Source organism: Polypterus senegalus, chromosome 1, assembly GCF_016835505.1.
Source record: "Polypterus senegalus isolate Bchr_013 chromosome 1, ASM1683550v1, whole genome shotgun sequence".
In the NCBI taxonomy this organism is placed as follows: Eukaryota; Metazoa; Chordata; class Cladistia; order Polypteriformes; family Polypteridae; genus Polypterus; species Polypterus senegalus.
The window spans coordinates 23,066,303-23,079,264 of record NC_053154.1 but is presented as its reverse complement, the minus strand read 5'-3'; the positions used below and the strand labels follow the sequence as shown (position 1 = coordinate 23,079,264).

Genomic DNA, 12,962 nt, shown 5'->3' with positions numbered 1-12,962 from the left:
AAATGTGGGAGTTGTGAACGTCCAGGCTGCTCGTCACTGTGTTCAATTTCAGCTGTAATCTGAATTTATTATCAAATACAATAACTGTTCTGCTTTAAACACAGATTTTATTACTAGAATATATAACCTTCAAAAAAACATCATTCAAATGAAATATTAAGGGCGGCCCGGTGGCACAGTTTGCCACCGTTTGCTTCTCGGGTCCTCGCTGCGTGGAGTTTGCTTGTTCTCCCCGTGTCTGCGTGGGTTTCCTCCCACAGTCCAAAGACATGCAGGTTAGGTGCATTGGCCATCCTAAATTGTCCCTAGTGTGAGCTTGGTGTGTGCTTGGTGTGTGTGTTTGTGCCCTGTGGTCGACTGGCGCCCTGCCCCGGGTTTGTTTCCTGCCTTGCACCCTGTGTTGGCTGGGAATGGCCACAGCAGACCCCCGTGACCCTGTAGTTAGGATATAGCAGGTTGGATAATGGATGGATGGATAAAATATTAATATTGATGAGGGACGTTTAAAATGTTTCCGTCCTTACTTTTAAACTTTATTTATTAAGAATTTCAGAAAAAAATGACATCACTTTACTACACAGTCACCTTCGTTTGCGATGCAGTTCTCCCAGCGTCGTACCAGCTTTTGAATGCCCAATTGCTACTCCACCCTCCCGCCTTCACCGTTTCCAATGAAAATATAAAAGTGCAAAAACTTTTTGAATGTCCCTTGTATTTATAGTCTGAAAACAATACTGAATGATAATTAACAACTACAAAATGTCCATCTATCTATCCATTATCCAACCTGCTATATCCTAACACAGGGGGGTCTGCTGGAGCCAATCCCAGCCAACACAGGGTGCAAGGCAGGAAACAAACCCCAGGCAGGGCGCCAGCCCACCGCAGGGCACACACACACCAAGCACACACCAGGGACAATTTAGGATCGCCAATGCACCGAACCTGCATGTCTTTGGACTGTGGGAGGAAACCCACGCAGACACGGAGAGAACATGCAAACTCCACGCAGGGAGGACCCGGGAAGAGAACCCAAGTCTCCAGTTTTACAGAAAAAAAAATGTTACATGATGGAGAAAATTCAGTACCCAATAATGTGTAAGAATTACATGAAATATTCCAAACCACTTTTTCCAGTGCGTAACCGTGTAACCTTTAATCGATCAAAACAAAGTAAAAGAGAGCCCATTGCTTTTTAAATTTATATGGTACCTTTCTGAACTTTCATTTCTTATATCTTGGGTTCATTTCGTTAAAATGAACAAAACATTTTGGATGTTTAAACACTATGTGTATCCTCAAAGTCATTGCCGCAGGAGCTGGAGCCTGTAGCAGCAGCACTGGGTGCAAGGCAGAGTCCATCTTGGGCCAACTCACTGGCACACATCAGCACCCTTACTGTCACATTGGGAGAGTTTGGAATCGGTGATCTACCTGACTGACATGCCTTTGGAGATTTGGTTTGAAAACAGCATGCAGTGTGTGGTAGTGATGAAAGCATTCAGATGCTGAGGTGGCGAGTTCAAATCCCACTACTGACACCATGGGACCACAAGCAAGTCACTTCACCTGCCATAAGCTCCAATTGGGGAAACACAAACAAAGAAAATGCAACCAAATGTACCTCAGATACTGTAAGCTGCCTTAAATAAATGAAATGACAGGACGTGGGAGAAATGCCCACTCAGACACCGGAAGACCATGGGGCATATCCTGGTGGGTCGGTGGATTTGAACCCAGAATGCTTAATTTGTGAAATAACAGTGCCAAACACTGCATTTCTGTACTGCCCCCTTAAACATCCATCCATCCATTACCCAACCCGCTATATCCAAACTACAGGGTCATGGGGGTCTGCTGGAGCCAATCCCAGCCAGCATAGTGCGCAAGGCAGGAAACAAACCACAGACAGGGAGCCAGCCCACCGCAGGGCACACACAGACACACACCAAGCACACACTAGGGACGATTTAGAATCGCCAATGGACCTAACCTGCATGTCTTTGGACTGTGGGAGGAAACCCACGCAGACACGGGGAGGACCCGGGAAGCAAATCTGGGTCTCCTAACTGCGAGGCAGCAACGCTACCCACTGTGCCACGGTGATAACATGTAGAATATAATTATACTGGAATGACTCCGGGGTATTAGAGATGGAGGAGTGGAATCAGCACTTTATGCCAGACTGGGGGTGAGTGGCCCCTTAAAGGGACTTCTGTGCTTCCAGTTGCACATACACAACCTAACTCTGCTTACCCAGCCTCAAATATAACCCTTATGCCACACAATCGCCTGACACCAGGAGCTTACCCAAGGCCAGGGTCCACATCTGAGGCTCCCAAGTGGCCACACAACCCATGCTGATGGGCTTTAGCAGTACTGACATGTGGGCAAAGTGCTCTTTAAGCCTGTGGGTCCTCACACAGCTCATGGGGCTGCTTTTATAGCCGGCTTCTCTATGTATCTCCCACCTTAGATAGGCCACAGCCCACTTGAGGAACGTGTCTCTCTCAGGTTCGAATCCTGGGCACTGCATTGCCCTCCTTTTCAAAATCTTCATCGTTGAGGGCAACAAGAAGCTCTGTCACTGCACTGGGGTCTGGATTCATAGACAGACCACAGGGTAAGCGCCCGCGGCTGGCCTCACCAACACCTCTTCCAGCAGCAATCCCAGCTTTACCAAGAGGGTCTCCCATCCAAGTACTGGCCCGGGGATGCAGATGACCCTTTCTGAAGTGCAGGTGGAATGGCTGCTGAAGAAGCAGAGGTAACTGCTGTGTCACTGTGCTGCCCCTATTTTCTTCATTTTACTGTATTTCTTTTAAAAATCCAAGGCACTTACCACATCAGGTTCATTCTTTAAATCAAAGATACAAAAATAAAATGAACAATAGATTGTGAGTAAATGATTGATGATGTCGTCAATGAGCCCACAAGAGTCGCACTGATTGCTGGGATCTGATCATTTACTGTAACTAAGCACTTATATCTGGGTGCTGGTTTTACTGTGTGAATCATAAACCAGCCACAGATGGACAGGACAACACAAAGTATTTGATGTACCCTGATATGGCTGTCACGGTTATTTAGAATCACTAGTGCTTAGGAAAGAGATAGGTATGCAAATTTTAATTCAGTAAAGTCCTCTTGACTTTGATTGCTATTCACCTTTGATCAACTTCACATCAATAACTCGTTCTTTTAAGATATCTGAATGAGTTACTTACCATTGTCTCCATTGGAGTCCTCACAATGAATCTGTCCTCATCAAAGGCTACTCAGACTTCAAATATTTGTCATATTCTGCCCAAATCTTTGGAATCAGTGTGCACTGTTGGGAGTTACACAACACCCAGAAACGGGCTAACTAACAGAACCTGATTTTCAGATCAGAGTTTTAGGGGTGATGACCTACAGTATAGTAAGAGCACTGGGCACAAGGCCACTACAGGGCACAGTCATACCCAAACCGGGACAATTTACAGGTGCCAGTTAAATTAACTTACACTTGTTGGGGTTCTGGAAGGAAGACCAAAGTAAGTGGAGAAGAACACCTACAGAAAGGCACACAAGGAGATCACTTCATACAGATGGTCTTGGCTTAATACAGTATTTTACTATTTTCCTATAATATTAATACAGGGTGAGTCAAAATGACGTTAACACAAATTGATTATTTGTATGTCAATCACACCTTCCAGGTTGATGGATAGTTTGTGGTGGACCATTGCCATGGCCTCCACACTCCCCTGATTGGACACCCTGTGATTTCTGGTTATGGGGTATGGTGAACGAGTGTGTGTGTATAGCAGGAAAGTTCATGATATCAATGACCTGAAGGACAGAATATGGACTGGGGTATCATCTGTTCCCCATGAAATGTGTGTCTGGGCTTTAAATGGTACTGTGGCTCATTGGTTTTTATGTGTTGAACATGATGGCGAACACGATGAGACATTCCAGTCAATCATCTTGCACATATGAAGTATGCTTTGTGAATAAATTGTTTCTGCCATTCAAATGTTAACATAATATTGATTCTGAATTTAGGAGCTTTAGGAACCAAATTCAAGGTGCACATTCCGAGGTCCTGCATCCAGCTGTTATCCAAGAAGCTTTGAGATTCTTTGTGCTTGCATGGCTTTTCCTCAAAAATCCACATAGTGCCTGGCAAAACCGAACTGGCCCAAGTAAGCTCACCTGGAAGTGTTTCTCAGACTACGCTTACAGGACACCAAATGTACTCCTGGGTAACTCATAAAAGAAGCCCACTGCCTCAGCTTGGATAGCCAGAGTTGGTAGGAAGGTCTACAAAGCTTGCTGGGAGGAGGGGAGGCAGAGAGGAAGAGAGAAAGACAGAAGAAGACAAAGTATTACTGTGTGCTGCAGGCTTGTACTGTGCTTTATTACTGTGGGAAACTATTCAGTGAAGTGTTTCCCAAATAAAAAACCTTATTTGTGTTGGACTTGTGGCTATGCCTGTCTGTGTTGGGTGTTTGGGGACCTGGAGCACCTCCTAGAGGCCACAGCTTTTACTTTATTAAACGCGGACACCTGATTGTGCCCCAACATTTCAAAGCGATTCATGCCAGTCAGTTCTCTGGTGCCATTATCTATTTATCTATTATACTGTATAGTGCCTTTCATATCCGTCTATCTAAACTCTGTATATATATAATGTATATATATATATAATGGGTGGCACGGTGGCACAGTGGTAGCGCTGCTGCCTCATAGTAAGGAGACCTGGGTTCGCTTCCCAGGTCCTCCCTGTGGTGTGTGCCCTGTAGTGGGTTGGCACCCTGCCCGTGGTTTGTTCCTGCCTGTGGCTCCAGCAGACCACCGTGACCCTGTGTTAGGATATAGTGGGTTGGACAATGACTAACTGACTATATATAATACTAGACAGCCGACACCCACCGTAGCATATGGCGGTGTAAGAATAGGAATGGAAAACAGTGAGAAAAGAATTCAGAAATCAAGAAGAAAGAAATACTTCTTGAAAGATGCAGTTGTGAATAGGTGTTTTGCTGGAGTCGAAAGATCTAATCTCGGAATTTCAGCTTCACCACGATAAACTCCAGATGATGCCTTGTATTGATGATAGTACTCATAAATTGTTGTGATAACTCGACTTATGTTGGAAAGAACAACAGGAAGAACGTCTCCAAATCTGTCCCAATGTGATGCAATGAAATCTATTGTCCTGTGTCGTAGTGAGAGTGCATTGCCTTCGTCAACCATTTGTGTCAAGAAATAACCCACTGATAGGAACAGGCAGTTGCCGGATCCCGGAATACAGATGACGTTGTACAAAAACCTGTCGACAGAGAAGATACTGTCATTCATTTTATAACAAAGGCTTAGGAAACAACCGTTGCATTATAATGAAAATAGCAAGGAGCGAAACCAATGCCAACGGTCGAGAGAGTACCTTACTGTAGCAGGCTAAGGAAAGACTCCCAGGCGCACACATGGCTGAAGTAAAAGGTCACGTGGTCAGGTCAGATATTGGGAGGTGATTTGACACCAATGGGGTCATGAGAGAGGAGCGAGGAACGCAGTAGTCCGAAGGAAGAATAGGAATCGAGAAAAGCGGCGTGGGGGTGTATGGGAGGCCACAGGCAGGGTTTGGGGAAGGGTTTGGAAGAGGACGAATAGGAATCGAGAAACGCTGTGTGGGCGGGACCGGGTTTGAAGAGGAAACAGGCTGAACCAGAAGAGAAATATATATAAGAGATTTATCAAATATTTATATATTAATTGTATTTGTATGAATATTGATTAAACATAAACTGTACATGTAATAGCATTTTTCTGAAGGTTGACATATAGGAGGGTTGTCTCACATCAAAGCCTCTCTGTCGGGAGTTTGCATGTGGGTCCACTTGGATTTCCTCCCTCAATACAAAGACATGCTAGTTAGATGGACTGGGGATGCTAAATTGGCCCGATGTGTGTGTGTGTGTGTTTGTGTGTGTGTGTATGTGTGGTTGACCAGTGATGGACTGGCACCCAGTCCAAGGATTGTTTCAGCCTTGTGCCTTATCCTTTCTAGCATAGGCTCCTGCAACCCTGCTCTGGATAAGCAGGTTATGAAAATGGACATTTGACATTTTCCTGCATAGTATTTATATTTTACTTATGTTTTGCATAACCATTATACACAGAAATAATTAAAAAATGCCTATAATGTAATTAGAAGACTGAAAATTTCCATCACAGTTTCCATTGCTAGTTGTCACCACATGCCATTGTTATTATGCAAATTAGTTTTACAAAATCATAAAGAAAATTTTACTAAATCTTGTTTTTATGCATTTTTTCCATTTGGATCTGCCAGCTTTGAAGCCCACAACACCGAGTCAATAGGCAGGAAGGGGGCTAATGAGGGTTCAATGACCCCATTCACAATATCATCTGTAAATGTGGAAAAGTCTCTGAGGAGGATAAACCCCCAGAAGGCAGTGGGGCCTGATAACATCACTGGCTGTGCCCTCAAAACTTGTGCTTCAGTCCTGGCTGATATATTTAGACTCTCCCTTATATGAGCCACAATCCCCAACCTGCTACCCAACAACCATCATTATTCCACTGCCAAAAAAGTGCAAAGCTAACTGTCTGAATGACTACCGGCCCGTTACTTTGACTCCTACAGTGATGAAATGCTTTGACAGAATCATTATGAGCCACATTCAGACCATCATATCTGACACAATGGACCCCCTACAGTTTGCATACAGACCAAACAGGTCGGCAGAGAACGCAGGTAGCACAGCAAACAGTTCCTACACACCAGGAGAACACGGCCTGCTACGCTCGATTGCTGTTTATTGATTATAGCTCGGCTTTTCACACTGCGACACCAGCTAAGCTCACCAAGAAGCTCTCCACTCTGGGTGTGCCACCTACTCTCTGCAACTGGGTCCTCGACTTTTTAACGGGCAGACCCCATTTAGGCTGAAGAAGAAAATTTCCAAAGCAATAATCAAAAATACAGGAACCCCACAAGGATGTGTTTTGAGTCCCATGCTGTACACGCTTGTCACTCATGACTGTGTCGCTTCCCAGCATAACACCAGTATTTTTAAAGTTGTGGATGATAACACCGTCATTGGACTGATTTCTGGGGCTGATGAGTCAGCGTACAGGATGGAGATGGCTGACTTGGTGAAGTGGTGTCAGGACAGTAATACGTCTCTTGACACCAGGAAACAAAAGAGATGATTATTGACACACGGAGGAAGAGAGGTGAGCTCTCACCACTGTACATTGCAGAGACTGAGGTGGACAGAGTATCTCACTTGGACCTACAACGTCACAGACCTGGTAGGGAAAGCTCGGCAGTGTTTGTATTTTCTTTGAAGGCTGAGGAAGTTTGGCATGCCAGGTACAATCCTCAGTAGCTTCTACAGATGTACAATTGAGAGCGTCCTCACCTACTCCATGATAGCCTCTTTTGGGAACAATACAGCACAGGACCACAGGGCTCTACAGTGTGTGGTGAAATTGGCACAAAACATCATTAGAACAGAACTCCCTGAACTAGAGGACATCCATAACACCAGAGATCACAGGAGGGCCCATAAGATTATTAAGGACACAACTCACCCACAACATGAACTGCTCATACCACTGCCATCAAGGAGACGCTGCAAGAGCACAGCAGTGAGAACATCAAGACTAAAAGACGGTTTACTCCCTTATGCTATCAGGCTTAGAAAATAAAAGCCATCCATTGTCACTCCACTCAGCACTGCTGGCTAGCGTGTGTCTGGAGGATGGAAGACCACCTTGAGAACGTATACCTGCAGAGCTTACACTGAATCTTATTTATTTGCACATGCACTCTTACTTCTGTTTGGTTTTGCATTTCTGTGTTTTTGGTTTATTGTTGTGTATTAATATCTATTGCTGGAGGACTTGCAGAATAAGATTTTCATTGTACTGAATACATAAAACAATGAATTTGAAGTTATGGTTATGTCCAGATACATTTTTTTTCTTTACCAGCATTTGAGATGGTGTGCAAGTGACAGAGATGTTCTGAATAGAAAATGGAAAAAAATAGCTGTTTGCAATAAAACCTGTATTTACAGAATTAGAATTTGCATAACTATTTTTAACAGCCTTTTAAAGTATTAAAACATATGCTGATGGATGAAAGGCACTGTTGCAGATATATATGAATTGTGATATTACAGACAGACAAATAGATGTGAAAGGTACTATAGATAGATAGATAGATAGATAGATAGATAGATAGGAAAGGAACTATAAATTAATTTGATAGATATATAGATAGATGTGAAAGGCACTATATATTAATTAGATAGATAGATAGTCAAATAGTAATAAGCTCTCTATCTATATAGTGCCTTTCACATCTGTATATTTATCTGGTATATAATAGATTTTATTAGTTCCAGAGGGAAATAAGTCTGTTATCAATTTTTATAGAGTTTTCACATCTACACAGCTATCTGCAGTATTATATGTCTACTCATAAAGACAGATAGACAGAGAGGGGTTAGGACTGACTGCAGCCATGCAACACCTCAGCACCACACTGAATAAATACTGTGAGTATTTTTAAAGTAGCTGGAATGCCAGTTCTGCCACAAACCCCCAAGTTTTCCCTGTAAATTGGAGGACCTGCTTGTAGGGCTGGGTGCAGATTAACATCATTCTCAGGATGAAGCAATTGCAGGTTAAGGGCTTTACTTAGGGGCCTAATGGAGTAGAGTCATGTCCGACCTTTATGGGATTCGAACCAGCAACCTTCCAATTTCTGGCACAGATCCCTAGCCTCAGAGCCACCACTCTGCCAACAGATAGATAGATAGATAGATAGATAGATAGATAGATAGATAGATAGATAGATAGATAGATAGATAGATAGATAGATAGGAAAGGCACTATATCACAGATAGCAATAATATTACTCCTCTACTTTGTGACTCATTTTGGAATATACTATGGAAGATTCACGCAAGAGGTCTCGACCTCTGGTGTGGAATTTGACTTATAATTTACATCAAAGGTAAAATGCATTATTTGCGATAAGCAACTTGCATTTTGCAATAATATATCTTCAATGCTTCGCCACTCGATGTATGACAATCCCGCTGTATCTGCTCACACTTCAACTTCCAAGCAAGGTTTGCCAAATGTATTATCATATTACAAATATTTCAGCAGTTCTGAACCAGCACTGGTGAAAGCTTGTCTGGTGCCAGGGGTCTGCTGAGGGTGTCCACAGTTAGCTTAGATGTGCTGCAATAAGTTTGTTTTTTGTGGTGTGTACATTTTTTAAAATTAGACAGACAAAAGAAACTGAATGAGGCTTTGGTTGAGATGGTGGTAAAGGATTTGCAGCCCTTCTCTATTGTTGAAGATAAACGCATCCAGGCTTTTGTTAAACTGGATCCAAGCTACATCATCCCAACCAGAAAGGCACTGAAAGCCATGATTCAGGCTAAGTACTGTGTAGCCAAAGAGAAAGTAATGACTGAGATTGAGCCTGACATCTGATATTTTATTAATAGATAGATAGATAGATAGATAGATAGATAGATAGATAGATAGATAGATAGATAGATAGATATGAAAGGCACTAGATAACAGACAATATTACAATTTTCATATTTTCAGATTTCTTTCAAATGAACTTTAACACTCCCTCGCCCACATACTGTAGATGTGAAAGGCACTATATCATTCATAGATAGACAGATAGATGTGAAAGGCACTATATCATAGATAGATAGATACTATATAGTGTTGTCTAGGTGTACTGTTACTCCAGGTGGTTTTATATTTTATTTTCCTAACACAGCTGCAGCTTTGTTAATTTTTTCACTTTTCTAACACAAACCTCCTCTCAAGCTTTTGGCCATTACCCTTGTTGGAGTACCCTCTGCTAAATAAGAACATTGTAATGGAAAGAACATCTAATTTATCCATCCATTTTCTGATTAGCTTTATTCTAAGCAGGGTAACGGGCACTATGCTGCCCCCGAGATGATGCAATGAAGGCGGGTGTCTCAGCTGTCCACCAGACCAACTTCATCAGAATCCTATCATGAAAACACATAGGACTGATTTAGAAACATTTATGTAAGGTAGAATACCAAGAGGGGCTGGGTGGTCTTTTGGCCTTGGAACCCCTACAGATTTTGTTTTTTTTCTGTACTCCCAGCCGACTGACCTTAACTTGTTTTACTTATTCTTTAATATTATTGCCTTATCTTAATTGTTTTTCTTCTCTTGCAGCTTTTCTTTGACATCTTGTAAAGCACTTTGAGCTACATTGTTGTATGAAAATGTGCTTTAGAAATAAATGTTGTTGTTGATGGAGAATCTGGTGCCAGTCTCACCAAGCATTGGACACAAGGCAGGAACAACAGCTGGAGAAGGCACCAGTCCATGGCAGCGTGAACATAAACACACACACACATGAAAACACACACTTAGGGCCCAATTGAGCATCACCAGTCCAACCAATCTGTAAGTCTTTAGACTGTGGGAGGAAATCCATGCAGACGACATGCAGGAGCACTCAAGAATTAAACCCTGCTCTCCTTCCCATGAGGCAGCAGCACTACCATTGCGCCAAATCTTTTGATTTCTACAAATTAAGTCTTGTTGACTGCTTCATTAGTGTTCACTGAGTAATGCACAGTAACACCATACTCATTTAATTATGACCACTTGGTGATTTGCAATGTTTTTTTTTTTTAAATTGCATTTAATGTTTATATTCAGAAATGCATTTCTGTTTGTTTCAGTGACTTGTGGTGGTGTACTTTGTAAAGAATGCTATATAAAATAAAAGATTGATTTTCTACAGTTTGAAGAAGACAAAAAATAAAAAACTTTGACCTTGAGCAAAACGACGCTTATGTAATTCTCTGTGTTTATTTTTCAGGGGTTGTGAATCATTAATCATTCTTTTGGGAAGCTGTTTAAAAGACAGACGTATTAACCGAATTATGAATCGTCACGTTTTGCACCTCACGTTAACCAGAGAATTGGCCGTTGGCAATGAATGCAAGTCCAATAAAAAATCACTGCTCGTCTCTGTCATTGCATTGTGTCTGTATGTGAATCCGTCCATGCGCCAGCATTTCAGTACTGCTTGGCTCAAATAACCTGAATTTTTCAGAACGGCACTTCATACATATCGATGACAGAAAAAGTCCTGCCGCCCCGCCCAGCGGCGGTCTCCGCGTTGCGCTCAGTGGTGCCGGGATGACCAGTGACTTTCAGTGATTATGAAATGAATAAGCAGCTTACAAAATAGATGGGAAAAGCAAATGAAGACTGGCATAAAACACGAGTTTCGCAGTTTCTGCGTGCTGGAAAATCAAATCTCCAAAGACTGCCATTGTTTACCTTGTCTCGTCTCCTAGTGGATGTTCAGAGTTGGCAGCACGGAAGTCCTGCGAGAGCTCAGAGCCAAAGATGCGCGCCTCAGGTGTCTGGTGGCGCAGCCTTCACTGATTTTCTCACGAACCAGGAGGCTTCATGCCAGGTTAAGTGAGTCACCTAGGGCTTGAAGGCCGTATGAGGACAGCCTTTATCCGTGACTTTTGTAGCCCAAAGAGTTGCTGCTTTCAGTAAGACCTCTGGACTTAGACGTGGTGATGTGACGTGAGGTGAGCTCTGCTGGCTATTGGTGGGCTGTTCGACAGTGACATCTCCACACCGCGTGGTGTACGAGGCTCGCTGTAACTGCGCCCGTCACGTGACTAATATGAGGGATGACGTCACTGACATCGCTGCAGTCAGAATCCCTGTTGATCAGGTAACCTGCTGATCTTCTTCGGCTCTATCAGTAATATTAATGGCCTTTCTTCATCTGCATGCTGGACCAATATGAGTTCCCATAGGTGGCGCATGGAGCACGGTTCAAATAAAATTCAAGACCTTTTTAAAAACAGTTATGTAGTGCTTATTTGTAAGTCAATAAATACTATGAAGAGACTTTATGAAAGATTCACGTTACAAGATTCAACATAACTCCCGTTTCTTGGTGTGGAGTCTCGTCTACGGAGATCGATGAGCATATTTGCTGAAAGGCAACAGCGCATCTTCTATTCAACCCCATGTCGATCATGTCAGGGAGGCTGAAAGACGCTTCACGTTAGTTTACCAAGCCGACGTGGCCATCCCAACAGTTTACGCGCAAGACACTCCTTGTTAAACATGTTTAGTGTTCAGTGATTTTACAGATCTGTACCTGATAGGTATTGTTGATTTCCAAAATGCAATGTGGGTAAAAGCGTGTGCAGCGTAACTAATTACAACCGCCCTCAAAACATAGTCAGTGCCATCAACAGCATCTTCTGCAATTTGTGTGAGCCTCGGGAGTTCTGCGTTAATGAGACAGAAAAGTTATAAAGAAACTTTGCGAATCCATCCAGAGGTGGACGTAAAGACCACTTAAGCACTGACAAGAAGGAGCATCTTGGATAAGCACATCTGGACCCAGACTTTCAAAAATGCACCTGACTGTCAGCAACATCCGTACCTTGTGACTGCATTTTTTCAAAGGCTGGCGAGGAATCAGTAAATAAGAAGCCGCCCGAACTGCAGCACAGCAAAATAAATCATTTATGTAAATAGAATTATTAAAAGATTGAGCTTTTGTCGTTTCTGTATCTATTCTCAAACTATCTTCCAGTTACACAGTCCCAGTCACTGACACATTTAACATTTCCCTGCTCTTTTCCTACCCTGTTACAAAAAGTAGGCACCTGCTGTCACTTGTCACCGATCATCAACACTGAGTTTCATTCACGGCTTTAAAGTCCATCCTGTCGTTACCATAAAGGTGGAGTGTTGGCTCCGAGGCTAGGGATCTGCACTGGCATTTGGAAGGTTGCGGGTTTGAATACCGTAAATGCCAAAAGAGCCTCTGCTCTGTTGGGCCCCCTTGAGCAAGACCCTTAACCTAC

At 42.9% G+C, this 12,962-nt stretch overlaps 1 protein-coding gene across 1 annotated transcript in view; it reads right to left on the bottom strand.

Annotated features, from left to right (window-relative positions):
• LOC120523405 (uncharacterized oxidoreductase YjmC-like) overlaps positions 1-11,620 on the bottom strand; it is a 91,437-nt gene extending 79,817 nt beyond the window's left edge. Inside the window, exon 1 of the mRNA XM_039744700.1 lies at positions 11,398-11,620. The gene's annotated coding sequence lies outside the window, so the exon portion shown is untranslated. The remainder of the gene's footprint in view (positions 1-11,397) is intronic.
• Positions 11,621-12,962: the final 1,342 nt, after the last annotated feature.